At 47.6% G+C, this 14,797-nt stretch overlaps 1 long non-coding RNA gene across 1 annotated transcript; it reads left to right on the top strand.

The window, feature by feature from the left end:
- The first annotated feature begins 6,770 nt into the window (after nucleotides 1-6,770).
- Nucleotides 6,771-14,429, top strand: LOC117509082. Its single transcript, XR_004560228.1, has 3 exons — nucleotides 6,771-6,851; nucleotides 13,493-13,497; nucleotides 14,418-14,429. It is a non-coding gene; the product is annotated as an uncharacterized LOC117509082 (long non-coding RNA).
- The last annotated feature ends 368 nt before the right edge of the window (nucleotides 14,430-14,797 follow it).

The raw sequence follows: 14,797 nt of genomic DNA, 5'->3' as shown, positions 1-14,797 counted from the left end.
ACCCGTCATCAGCTTTAGAAACGCACCATAAACGCCACTTGTTTTATGTCACTCGCTCTGAAAAAGAATCCATGAGGGCAAAGTTTAACCATCAACATCTGAGGAGCTTTTGTGGATATTACACCAAATAACAACAATATTCATCAAGAATCAGAAGTGAAGACTGAACGGTTCAGGCTGATACGGGCACAAGCTGCAAACATCGTTATGACGCTCTAAGCGGGTGTCCAAATATATATGGGCCTAACTGTACGCACACGTGTGTGGCGTATTCACGGCGCGTTGCGGCGTGTCCTTCACAGTGCGCTCGGCATGCTGAGCAGTCAGCAGCAGTTGTGTGAATTTTCTATTCTGAAGAAAAGCCAGAGGAGGCGGACCCTGACCTCAGCGTCAGTCACCCTGAGCCGCCGCTCGCTGCCTCATCTCCATACCAATCAATAGACTACAGTCATAATGGTGATCTATGAGGCCAACATCAAAGCAGACGCTGACCTTTGTGGACGGGGGGGGGCGGGGTTGACCATCGGGCTCTATGAACGTGGCTGTGTGCACAGAATAAATGTTTTGTCACAGAATAAAGCTCATATGTGTGCGTGCACACTTGCTCGTGCACGTTCTGTCGAAAACACATAACACACCACCCGGGTCCAGCTATAATTTACACACGACTGACGGGCCGTGTGCATGTGGTGCACATCATGGCCGCCTCCTAGTGCTTATAAGTAATTTTGCTTTTTTCCAATTTCAGTCTTTATCGAGGTCCAGAGTGGTTATTGGTTATTAAACTCAAACTGATAGCAAATGTCTACAACATGGTATAAATTTAATTAATAATATAAAATACAGATTCCTGATGGAGTGGTGTAGAGGAGGATTTTTAAAAAAGAAAACCTGAAAGTTTAACTAATTTGGCCATATTGTGCAGCCGTACTGTCAACTAGCTGAAAAGTTAGAATATGAATTTACATCTACATTTAAAAAAAAAATGCTTAAAGGGAGTCATGCTTATTTAGTGAAAAAAGTCTGAAGGACCTAAATGACATGGTGAGAAGCTGAAGATCTTCATTACTTCATGTCCGTGACATATACAACCCCAATTCCAATGAAGTTGGGACATTGTGTAAAATGTAAATAAAAACAGAATACAATTATTTTCAAATCCTCTTCAACCTATATTCAATTGAATACACCACAAAGACAAGATATTTAATGTTCAAACTGATAAACTTTATTGTTTTTGTACAAATATTTGCTCATTTTGAAATGGATGCCTGCAACATGTTTCTAAAAAGCTGGGACAGTGGTATGTTTCCCACTGTGTTACATCACCTTTCCTTCTAACAACACTCAATAAGCGTTTGGGAACTGAGGACACCTATTGTGAGTGTCATGATTAGGGATGGGTCTTGATAAGATTTTATCGATATCAATGCCATTATCGATTCTGCTTATCGATCCAATTTCCTTACTGATTCCCTTATCGATACCTCTTGTGAATTTTCTGTGTACTAAAAGTAGGCTTTACAAGTTTTCTATCTCAAGATTTTATTGAGTCTTAAAGTAAATAAATATGAAATTGGTCACCAGATCCTTGATCTCTGGTCATAAATAAAAATGAATAAAATCTGTAGTTTTTGTCAAAAGCATTTCCTTTCAGACATTTTGGCATGAATGTCTCTCCGTACCTCTGAGCTGAGCTCAGCCGGCTGCTGCACGTTAGCGCAGGACGTCTCATTTTGGGATGAAAAAAATGTTTTGATCAAATGTAGTTTGTTTTTATTACAACATTTGGAAAGAGGTGTCATTTGATTTAAACGGTGTTTCGCTTTGAAGTTATTAATTCCGACTGGACTCTATCATTCTAACTTGACTCGGCAGAGAGCCTCGCAGCTTTTAGAGCTGTGTGAACAGAACGGAGGACGATTCTCAGTTCTTTCTCCCAACAAGACAGGAGTCCCAGTTAGTGACTTTAATCCACACAAAAGTGACTCATGATTGACATATTCAGGGATGAAAGTGGTGAAAAACAAAAAAAGCTGAAACCCAAAATTACCCCCCAACACCACCCGCATGAAAATGTTTGAATTCTAGAAGCTCTGAAATGCAATCTGGGACTATTCCAGACAATAACCTGCAGTGAGTGCAGCATCCATTTAGTGAGAAAAAACCCAACTTTCCTTATTCAGATTCATTCCAGTTGTATTCTGCTCTTACTAGGATGCAGCAGTTTTCCAGTTTGGCAGATAGTTCTGGAGGAAATCACTGAAGAAATTAACACATTGACATTATGGTTTGACCGAAACAAACTGTCATTAAACTTTTAATAAAACAGGAATGAAGTGGAGGTGTGAGAGTCACTAGGTGTTCACAGGAAACACTTATTTATTTCTATATTTATTTATTTATTTCTATATTTATTTATTTATTTAGATTCATTGTTAGTTGGTTTTATATTTTCTGTTGTGTTTTTAATCAGGTTCTTTTGGTGTCTTCTTTGGTGTCTTTGTATTTTAGCATTATTAGTTATTATTACTAATATTGTCATTGTCATATATTGTCATATTTCAAAATGAGCAAATATTTGCACAATATTTGCACAAAAACAATAACGTTTATCAGTTTGATCATTAAATATCTTGTCTTTGTGGTGTATTCAATTGAATATAGGATGAAGAAGATTTGAAAATCATTGTATTCTGTTTTTACACAACGTCCTAACTTCATTGGAATTGGGGTTGTACATATTAAAGTGGATCAAGCTGTAAAGGCCAAACCTGTTTTTTTGCACCAGGTTGTAAACATGTTTATTTCTGTAGTAAAGCTGGTGATTTTTTTTTTTTTTTTTTTTTTTTTTTTTTTTTTTTACATGAGGTTCAATGGAGCTTGAGTGAGTTTTGGAGTCAGCCTCAAGTACTCATTCAATTTTCCGCTTCCATGTTGGCTTCATTTTTCAGTGCCGGAGGTTGAGGCTTCTTGGTGCTCTGCAGAGCGCCGTTGACATTCCTTAAATGATCCTTTGACCTCAACTGTTAACTCAACTATAATGTTTGAATAACGAATTAGTTTCTGGAAAGCCTCCGATCTAAACCTTTGATTAACAATCGAAAGAAGAAAGAGGAGTCTGCATGGATGAATTCATTTCCAGGACAATATTATGGGAAAAAAAAGGGGCCTAAATTTGTTGATTAAGTGGATTAATTAGCTGACGAACTCTTTCGGCGCCATTGTTTTCTGTACTTGTGCGTCTCTCGCCTTCGTCAACACGAGGCCCTCCCCCAGCCCGGGGCCCCTCCCTGGGGTCATTATGGGCTCTGACATGCCCCGCTGGCTCTATGAATGCTAATGCCCAGTGGAAGGTGCTACGACTCACACATGCGTGTGCACGTGTGTGTGTGTGTATGTGTCTGTTTATGGTGCACATTGACAATCTGAGCAAACACAAACATGCACACTCAAAAGAGTGCGTGCACGTCACTGTTCCGTCCAACAAGGAGCTGCAGATGTAGTGTAGCACGCCGACACGTGTAGCACCAGTCATTATGCTTCAGAGCCCACTCCATCCGGCTCCAGTGCCCAGACTCCATGTTGATTCTGCTCCCATTCATTATTCCGTCTTTTTTATTTTTCTTCTTCGTGGACTGTATGTCTCTTTGACAGAAACGTTTAGAACACGTCTTTAATGTTTCCATCTGTCCACTTTGCACCACTTGTGCCAGCTGGGCCTCAGTGGCAACAAGCTTCTAAGATAGTTCCAACCTGCTCCTCCTCGTCCTCACACACATCATAGAGCTCCTATGGTTGACCTTTGATCCTGGACTCTGGTTGTGACCATTCATCACAGATTCTCAACTATGATCCTGATCACTGACCTTCGATACTGATTCCTGATATTCGATTGTGATTACCCGTCACTGATCCAGGCTTGATGAGCTCGGCAAACTGTCTGCTGTGTTCTGTGTCTCCAGCAGGATGCGCCCAGAAACACTTGGCATTCCAGTCCGGCAGGTCACTTCACCGCACGTTTATTGCCGATGATTTTACTCATGATGTGCTTCTTTAGGTCACTATTCTGGAACACAGATGACCTCATACCAACAATGCTTTGAGAATATTCTGGGTCTACCCCTGCACCCCGCACATCCTCCTTCTGCTAGTTGAGTATTCCAGAGTGGAGCTGATGTGGTGTTCCAGCGGAATAAGAATCAGAGCATTATTTGATCAGCGGAGTTGATTGTAATCCTTGACCCTGGCTCTGCATCTCAAACACAGATTGTGGATTACGGCGCTCAGACGGCCTCGAGCTCGCCGCGTGTCGATGGTGCAGTTGTCAGGTTCACCCACAATAACGTCATAGCTGCGTGGTGTGTGTGTGTGTGTGTTTGCGTGTGCATGCGAACACTGACACACATAAAATAATTATATAACTAATAATTAGAAAGCCTCTGGATGTTTGTTTGTGCAGCTGCTGTAAACACAGTATCACTGAGATCTGAAGTCATGAATTTCAAGAATTCAGAAATTCAGTTCCTGTGGGTTTTTTCTTCTTCGTTGAAATGTTCTTTTCATTGGTTCCTACTGCAGTCATTTGATGTTAAAAACCCACCTTTGAGTCAGAACTTTGACTGTGATTGCTGACCTACTAGATACTGATGGCTGAACTTTGATCCTGGACTCTGGTTGTGACCATTCATCACAGATCCTCAACTTTGAACCTGATCACTGACCTTCAATACTGATTCCTGATATTCCACTGTGATCACCCATCACTGATCCTGAACATTGATCCTTATCAGTAATCTTAGATACTAACTGAACGTTGATCCTGATCAGTAATCTTAAATGGTCATCGCTGAACTTTGATCCTGACATTCAATCATGATCACCCATCACCGATCCTGAACTTTAATCCTTATCAGTGATCTTAGATATTTTTTGAACGCTGATCCTGATTAGTAACCTTAAATGTTCATCGCTGAACGTTGATTCTGATATTCAACTTTGATCAGCCATTACTGATCCTGAACTTTGATCCTCATCAGTAATCTTAGATACTGGTTGCTCAACATTCATCCTGATTGGTAACCTTAAATGTTCATCGCTGAACGTTGATTCTGATATTCAACTTTGATCACCCATCACTGATCCTGAACTTTGATCCTCATCAGTAATCTTAGATACTGGTTGCTGAACATTCATCCTGATTGGTAACCTTAAATGTTCATCGGTGAACATTGATTCTGATATTCAACTTTGATCACCCATCACTGATCCTGAACTTTGATCCTCATTAGTAATCTTAGATACTGGTTGCTGAACGTTCATCCTGATCAGTCATCTTAAATGCTCATTGCTGAACTTTGATTCTGATATTCAGTTGTGATCACTCACCACTGATCCACCACTGACCACAGCAGATGGACACCCCATTGAGCCTAGTCTGCTTCAGATTTCTTCCTGTGAAATAACAAATAAATAAATCAACAGTGAGTTTTCTGAGTCCACTGTGCACGCTCATCGGGTCACTGAGGTCGAGACTTTACTCGTGTGGAGCGCTTTGAACACATTATGACTTTGGGTTGGAAAAAAAATTGATCTGAAATTGAAAATAACCTCCTTGATGCAGGTCATAGTTTTTAGGGGACTGTACTGCACTGAAATCAAATTTTACAAAAATTTCCAATTTGCTTTTCCAAATTAGGGCGTGAGAGATTTTACATACAAATATATATACACTCAACTCCTAAAAAAAAAAAATTAGCTCCAGACAAATTATGATTAAATTATGATAATGAAAAATATTCCTTCTATAAACTTTGAAAATCAACACGTTTTCTTATTATAAGTGAAAAATTATAGTGTATTTTTCTCCAATAACAAAAATAAAAATTGGATTTTTCAAACAAATCCCAAATGAAAATAACTAAATAAAATTATGCTGCCACATTGTTGACTTGAGAAAAACAAACAAACAAAAACCTGTATAATATGTCACAAAGACATTATTTTATTCTTAAACATTACAAATATTAAATCAAAGACCAGCAATATCCACTCATCAGCAGCATTCTAGTGACTTGAAAAAAATATTATCATGATATTGAAATCTTTTTAACATTGCAAATTCATTCATTGCTGCTTATCCGGGTTGGGGTCGTGGTGGCAGCAGAGCAAGCAGCTCATCCCACACGTCCCCATCCTTGGCCAAGTCCTGTAAATCTTCTGCGTGTCCTGCATCTTCCCCGGGGCCTCCTCTCGGTTGGACCTGTCAAGAAAACCTCCCTAGGAAAACCACCAGAAGCAGTGGCTGTACTCAGAGTCCCTTCTGGATAGTCCAGCTTCTCACCCTGTCCAGGACTGTAAGACCAGATACCCGACGGAGGAACCTCATTCACGCCGCTTGTATCTGCGACCTTGTTCTTTCATTCATTACCCAAAGTTCATGACCACAGCTGAGGATGGGAGTTTAAATTGACTGGTAAATTGAGAGTTTCAGCTTTTGGCTCAGTCTGAAGACTTTGAAACAACATGGAAATATAGATTATATTTTTGCTTTTCTGATTGGCCATTGGTTCAAAAGTGTCATGTGATTAACAACGTGTGAGCTCTGAGAAAATGCAGCATTTATTGCTTTATACGTTTGAATTCCATTCCAGAATTTCATGTTAGTAATGCTCTAAAATACCTTCTGTGTCACACAGAACCATCAAGTCCTTGTTGAGTCGTCTTAGGAAAATTTGTGAATCAGGTGATCCATGAATTTGCAGCCGATCTGCTGTGTGTCAGCCTGATTCCGTCAGATCTCAGAGGCTAAGCAGTGTGGGACCTGGTTAGTACTTGGATGGGAGACCTCTGTTGTGAAAGTGTAGGAACACAGACCCACAACAGGGGGCGCAAATGAACGGACAATGGAGGAAGTCAAATAACAACACTTTACTGTTGTGAATAAGCACAACAAACACGGCAGAGCACAATAGTAAGCAATGAAGTCAATTCACAAAAATGTGTCACATGGGCAGGCTCGAAGATAAGAGACGTCCGTCCAAAGCAGAACCGGAACCACACGATTTCCTCCGCCACCGAACCCCGGGAATACTGGAGCCGCCAAGTCCCGAACTCCCAGGTGGCCACTGCCTCCGCTTGTCGGATCTGGTACTGCTGGCGAGGAACAAAAAACAGTTAGATGTGGATGCGTTTGCACCCAGCAACACGTATGGTGGGAAAACCACCTCCACCTCTCATCAGAAACTGGTAAGTGCAGGAGTGTGAGTACTTATCAAAGAGGTAGGGAAAAAGTCCAACACAGTCTCCAGCTGTAAATACTCACTGTCTGCTATTAAACACACAAGGCAACAAAGTATTATTGTCGGGAAGACAACACAATCGGCTGAGCACTTTACCTCCTAGGTAGAGCGATATCTCGGCAACGAGGTGGAGATGTCGTCTTGCTGATATACTACTGAAGATCAGATGATTGGTGACAGCTGTCGTAGGTGATAAGTGACAGCTGTCACCCCGGCTGCTCCTGTGAGGCGGCAGCGCCCTCTTGTGCCTGGAGCCCGCACTCCAGGCAGGGTGTCCTCTGGTGGTGGTGGGCCAGCAGTACCTCCTCTTCAGCGGCCCACACAACAGGACCCCCCCCTCAACGGGCGCTTCCTGGCGCCCGACCAGGCTTGTCCGGGTGGCGGCGGTAGAAGTCGGCCAGGAGGGCCGGGTCCAGGATGAAGCTCTTCTTCACCCAGGAGCGTTCTTCGGGTCCATACCCCTCCCAGTCCACCAAATACTGGAAGCCCCGGCCCATCCTACGGACATCCAAGAGCCGGCGCACAGTCCAAGCCGGCTCGCCATCGATGATCCGGGCAGGAGGTGGTGCCGGACCCGGAGCACAGAGGGGTGAGGTGTGATGCGGCTTTATCCGGGACACATGGAACACAGGATGGATCCGCAGTGAGGCCGGAAGCTGAAGCCTCACTGCGGCTGGACTGATGACCTTGAGGATCTTGAAGGGGCCGATGTAACGATCCTGCAGTTTAGGGGAGTCCACTTTGAGGGGTATGTCCTTTGTCGACAACCACACCTCCTGCCCTGGCCGATACGCAGGGGCCGGGGTCCGCCGATGGTCTGCATGGGCTTTTGCCCTCGTCCGGGCCTTTAGCAAAGCAGAACGGGCGGCACGCCACACCCGACGGCACTTCCGCAGGTGGGCCTGGACCGAGGGCACACCGACCTCTCCCTCAACCACCGGAAACAACGGGGGCTGGTACCCCAGACTCACCTCAAAAGGGGAGAGGCCGGTGGCAGAAGACACCTGGCTGTTATGGGCATACTCGATCCAGGCCAAATGGGTACTCCAGGCCGCCGGGTGCGCGGCCGTCACGCAGCGCAGGGCCTGTTCCACCTCCTGATTGGCCCGTTCTGCTTGCCCGTTGGTCTGAGGATGATACCCGGACGAGAGACTCACCCCCAGTTCCCGGCAGAAGCTCCTCCAGACTTGCGAGGAGAACTGGGGACTGCGATCGGAGACGATGTCTGTTGGGATCCCATGCAGCCGGACGACGTGGTGGACCAAGAGGTCCGCTGTCTCCTGGGCAGTCGGGAGCTTCGGGAGGGCCACGAAGTGGGCCGCCTTGGAGAATCGGTCCACTATCGTGAGGATGGTGGTGTTGCCCTGGGACGGCAGGAGGCCCGTGACAAAATCCAGGCCGATGTGGGACCAGGGGCGATGAGGCACAGGCAGCGGCTGGAGCAGCCCCGATGCCCTGCAGTGGTCAGCCTTGCCCCGGCGCAGGGGGTGCAGGCCTGGATATAATCCCGGACGTCGGCCTCCAGGGACGCCCACCAGAAGCGCTGCCGGACAACTGCCACAGTTCTTCGCACCCCTGGATGACAGGAGAACTTGGAGCCGTGACAGAAGTCCAGGACTGCAGCCCTGGCCTCTGGTGGGACGTAAAGTTTGTTCTTCGGCCCAGTTCCGGGGTCTGGGCTCCGTGCCAGGGCCTCCCGGACGGTTTTCTCTACGTCCCAGGTGAGAGTGGCCACGATAGCGGACTCCGGGATGATAGGTTCCGGTGGATCCGACAACTCCGTTTTGACTTCGTCTTCATGCACCCGGGACAAGGCATCCGATCTCTGGTTTTTGGTCCCGGGGCGGTAGGTCATCCGGAAGTCAAAACGGCCGAAGAACAGTGACCAGCGGGCTTGCCTGGGGTTCAGCCGCTTGGCGGTCCTGATATACTCCAGGTTCCGGTGGTCAGTGAAAACCGTGAATGGCACGGACGTTCCCTCCAACAGATGTCTCCACTCTTCAAGAGCCTCTTTCACCGCAAGGAGTTCTCGATTGCCGACGTCATAGTTCCGTTCAGCCGGGGTCAACCTGCGGGAAAAATAGGCACACGGGTGAAGGACCTTATCGGTCTCTCCGCTCTGGGAAAGCACAGCTCCTATCCCTGAGTCCGAGGCGTCCACTTCAACCACAAACTGGCGACTAGGATCGGGCTGCACCAGAACGGGTGCAGACGAGAAGCGCCGTTTCAACTCCTTGAAGGCGGCATCGCACCGATCCGACCAGGTGAAGGGGACTTTTGGAGAGGTCAGGGCTGTCAGGGGGCTAACTACCTGACTGTAGCCCTTAATGAACCTCCTGTAGAAATTTGCAAAGCTGAGGAACTGTTGCAGCTTCCTACGGCTGGTAGGTTGGGGCCAGTCTCTCACCGCTGCAACCTTGGCCGGATCAGGAGCGACGGAGTTGGGGGAGATGATAAACCCCAGGAAGGACAAAAAAGTGCGGTGAAATTCACACTTCTCGCCCTTCACAAACAGCCGGTTCTCCAACAACCGCTGCAGGACCTGACGTACATGCCGGACATGGGTCTCAGGATCCGGAGAAAAGATGAGTATATCATCCAGATATACGAAGACGAATCGGTGCAGAAAATCCCGCAAGACATCATTAACCAATGCTTGGGACGTCGCGGGGGCGTTTGTAAGGCCGAACGGCATGACCAGGTACTCAAAGTGACCTAATGGGGAGTTAAATGCCGTCTTCCACTCGTCTCCCTTCCGGATCCGAACCAGGTGATACGCATTTCTAAGATCCAGCTTAGTGAAAATTTGGGCTCCATGCAGGGGCGTGAACACTGAATCCAACAAGGGCAATGGGTATCGGTTACGAACCGTGATTTCGTTCAGCCCCCTATAATCAATGCATGGACGAAGTCCGCCATCTTTTTTTCCCACAAAAAAGAAACCTGCACCCATCGGGGAGGTGGAATTCCGGATCAACCCGGCAGCTAAAGAGTCCCGGATGTAGGTCTCCATTGATTCGCGCTCAGGTCGTGAGAGGTTGTACAGCCTGCTGGACGGGAACTCAACGCCCGGAACCAAATCAATGGCACAATCGTACGGACGGTGCGGGGGAAGGGTGAGCGCCAGATCCTTACTGAACACATCCACAAGGTCATGGTACTCCACCGGCACCGTCCCAAGATTGGGCGGGACTCTGACCTCCTCCCTAGCCTGGGAACCGGGATGAACCGAGGAACCTAAACATACCCGATGGCAGGTCTCGCTCCACTGAACCACTACCCCGGACGGCCAATCGATCCGGGGATTGTGTTTTAACATCCAGGGGAACCCGAGAATCACACGGGAGGTGGCAGGAGTCACGAAAAACTTAATCTCCTCCCTGTGGTTCCCTGACACCACCAGAGTTACTGGTGGTGTCTTATGTGTGATTAGAGGGAGTAGGGAGCCATCTAGTGCCCGCACCTGCACTGGTGAAGTAAGCGCCACCAGAGGGAGCCCTGCCTCCCTGGCCCATCTGCTGTCTAGCAGATTCCCTTCAGAGCCCGTGTCCACCAGTGCTGGGGCCTGAAGGGTTAAATCCTCGTAAAGGATTGTAACTGGGAGTCGTGTGGCAATATGGGTATGTCCCACATGAATGTCTTGGCCCACCCCTAGCCCAGTTTCTAGGGGCGGGCGTTGGTGTTTTAACCGCTCGGGGCAGTCTCTCAATTGGTGCTCTATCGAGCCAAAAACAAAGCACGCTCCGCGGACCAGCCTCCTCGGTCTATCTCGTGGCCTAAATGTGGCCCTGCTCGTGTCCATAGCTTCATCAGCAGGGGGAGCTGTAACCATACGGAGCGTAGAGGCCGTGGAGCGTGGGGAGGGCGGAACTCGGTCGGAACCGGAAGGGAGAGGGACGGCACGTGCCCGGCCACGCCCTTCATCTCGTTCCCGACGGCGTTCTTCTAACCGATTGTCTAACCGTATAACGAGATCAATAAGCCCGTCTAAATCCCGCGGTTCGTCCTTAGCCACCAGGTGCTCCTTCAGAACCAACGACAGTCCGTTTACGAAGGCGGCACGGAGGGCAGTGCTATTCCAGCCGGACCTCGCAGCCGCGATGCGGAAGTCGACTGCATAAGCAGCTGCGCTCCGGCGCCCCTGTCTCATTGACAGCAGCACGGCTGAAGCGGTCTCTCCTCTATTTGGGTGATCGAACACTGTTCCGAACTCCCTCACAAACCCATCATATGTCAGAAGGAGCCGTGAATTTTGCTCCCAGAGCGCTGTAGCCCAAGCGCGTGCCTCACCGTGAAGCAGATTAATCACATAAGCTACCTTACTAGCATCAGTCGCGTACATGACAGGACGTTGTGCGAAGACGAGCGAACACTGCATAAGGAAGTCCGCGCACGTCTCCACACAACCCCCGTACGGCTCTGGAGGGCTTATGTATGCTTCAGGGGAAGGTGGGAGGGGTCGTTGAACGACCTGTGGAACGTCACTGTTGCGCACAGGATCGACAGGAGGGGGAGCCGCAGCAGCGCCCTGAGGGCGCGCTTCCACCTGTGCGGCGAGAGCCTCCACCCTGCGGTTAAGGAGGACGTTCTGCTCGGTCATTAGATCCAACCGAGCCATAAAAGCGGTGAGGATCCGCTGCAACTCACCGATCATTCCTCCTGCAGACGCCTGTGCGCCCTGCTCTTCCATTGGCCGTTCAACAACCGATTGACGCCCCTCGGGGTCCATGACGTTGGCCGAGATATCCTGTTGTGAAAGTGTAGGAACACGGACCCACAACAGGGGGCGCAAATGAACGGACAATGGAGGAAGTCAAATAACAACGCTTTACTGTTGTGAATAAGCACAACAAACACGGCAGATCACAATAGTAAGCAATGAAGTCAATTCACAAAAATGTGTCACGTGGGCAGGCTCGAAGATAAGAGACGTCCGTCCAAAGCAGAACCGGAACCACACGATTTCCTCCGCCACCGAACCCCGGGAATACTGGAGCCGCCAAGTCCCGAACTCCCAGGTGGCCACTGCCTCCGCTTGTCGGATCTGGTACTGCTGGCGACGAACAAAAAACAGTTAGATGTGGATGCGTTTGCACCCAGCAACACGTATGGTGGGAAAACCACCTCCACCTCTCATCAGAAACTGGTAAGTGCAGGAGTGTGAGTACTTATCAAAGAGGTAGGGAAAAAGTCCAACACAGTCTCCAGCTGTAAATACTCACTGTCTGCTATTAAACACACAAGGCAACAAAGTATTATTGTCGGGAAGACAACACAATCGGCTGAGCACTTTACCTCCTAGGTAGAGCGATATCTCGGCAACGAGGTGGAGATGTCGTCTTGCTGATATACTACTGAAGATCAGATGATTGGTGACAGCTGTCGTAGGTGATAAGTGACAGCTGTCACCCCGGCTGCTCCTGTGAGGCGGCAGCGCCCTCTTGTGCCTGGAGCCCGCACTCCAGGCAGGGTGTCCTCTGGTGGTGGTGGGCCAGCAGTACCTCCTCTTCAGCGGCCCACACAGCAACCTCTTTGGGATACCAGCAGCTGTGTGTGTTTCTCCAGGCAACACTGGAGTTGCGTCAGGAAAGACATCCGGCGTAAAGAAAACTTGTGCCAAGAACAACAAATGCAGATCTGGTTGTATCCGCTGTGGCGACCCCAAACACAAAAACAGGAGCAGCCGAATGGACAACAGGTGATCCATGAATTTCTGCAACATTGAAGCCATGTTCCCTCCCCCTTTTTTTTGCCATGGCAATGGCAGAGTATAGAAGACAAGAAGACGTTTGGACAGGGGCGGGATCAGGCCGGGGTTCCTGCACGAACCCCGTAACCTGCTCCTGCTGCAGTGGTTTGACTCAGTGTGTTACCAGAACATTTGCTCAGTAACAATCACAGCAACCAGTGATGTGAAGCCTGCACCAGGATAAACACTGTAATTTCACCACACCATAACAATAAATTTAATACAGAGAAGGAAGCACTGGATAAGTGACATCTCTGAGGAAAAACACAGTGAAACACGGAAACTTTGGTTCATAAAACAAACCAAACGAGCTGAGCAGAGAGAAAGCCGCCTTATTGACACATCTGACAGCCAATAGCAGGACATTTTTATCAGGTTGTACACCACTCTGACTTTCCCAATAACTTTGACAGCTTTCCATTGAAGTGTGCAAGAGAGAGAGAAGGAGTCAGAAACAAAAGAGACCAAATAGTGCAACGCTAAGCCAATTGAGTGAAAGAAAAATCACTCCTACATGCATAGTGGCAGGCAGCGGAAATTTCCCTGCAACCCCAATGACTGGCTCTTAATAAATGGCGTAAGAGCCTAATGAGAACCGAATCCTCTGGAGGCGACTCTTCCTCTTCTCTTTGCCACTCTCTCTTTTCACAATCATAGGTGTTAATAAAGTCAGCTCCATTTAGGCTTCATTAGAACACCACCTGCAGTTCTCTTCTCCTCGTAATAAAGTGCACGGTGCGAAGTGTACGTAAAACAGGATTGTCATCATTTCTGAACAATATTCTGCTTATTCTGGATCATTCCTCGAAACTTTAAGTGTCACACACCAGACTGTGAACCCGCCTCGCAGTGAACGACCACGTCGATTGATGTACCAGCATTTATTCTTAATCAGGATCAGCGTGTCAAAATCCAACTCCACGTACGCGTCGTGGCACCTGAGTATGTGATCAAGTAGGGGATGGCCTGTTGGGGTAAAATACGGTGGGGAGCTTGTGTGCCTGATTGATGCTACAGTAACCATGAAGACCCAACAGGAACCCGGAATAGAAGACGGCAAACGGAGGGCTCAGGTGAAATAAGAAGTCCTCAACGCCAGTTACAGATCTGTCACGGGCCGTGTGTTTGTCAGCATGCAACGGCATTCCCACATTAAACAAACTAATGCTCAGACATCACTGAATCAATCCTGGATGTAGAATTCCACCATCTCATCCAGGAATCTACCAAGAGACAATCTTCCTCACCACAGAGGGATTTCCACAACGAATCAGGAACAGGCTTGGGTAGTAGACTGGGGAAAAAGTCTGTTGGATTTTCTCAATTAGAAACAGAATTAGAAATTTGTTATTTGGTCACATTAGGAGAAGCTGTGTTTCCTTTTTTCAGTGTACACAGTAAGGTAGTCCAGGGAAGGCTGTGTTCCAATCCACTATGGAGTCTAGGCAAAGGTTCAGTACTCAGTGAGTCAGATTATCAGACAGGAGTCTTTCAAAGGACAGAGGAGGTGGGTTCACCAGTTCAAAGGCAAAACGCCAGCAACACATTGGTAGCCCAACATGTAGCAGTGTCCTTTCAGTTAGGCAACCTCTGAGGAACCTCAGAGATCAGAAAATGTAGCAAAATTCAAAACACGGTAGGACCTGGCACACTGGAAAATACATACTAGGAACAGCACCAGGAACTCAGTGGAATGTAAGAAAATGGGATCATCCACAACAATCTGGCAGCTGACAGAGGGGAAAAA

Source organism: Thalassophryne amazonica, chromosome 4, assembly GCF_902500255.1.
Source record: "Thalassophryne amazonica chromosome 4, fThaAma1.1, whole genome shotgun sequence".
Taxonomy (NCBI): Eukaryota; Metazoa; Chordata; class Actinopteri; order Batrachoidiformes; family Batrachoididae; genus Thalassophryne; species Thalassophryne amazonica.
This window is presented reverse-complemented; position numbering and strand designations above follow the sequence as displayed.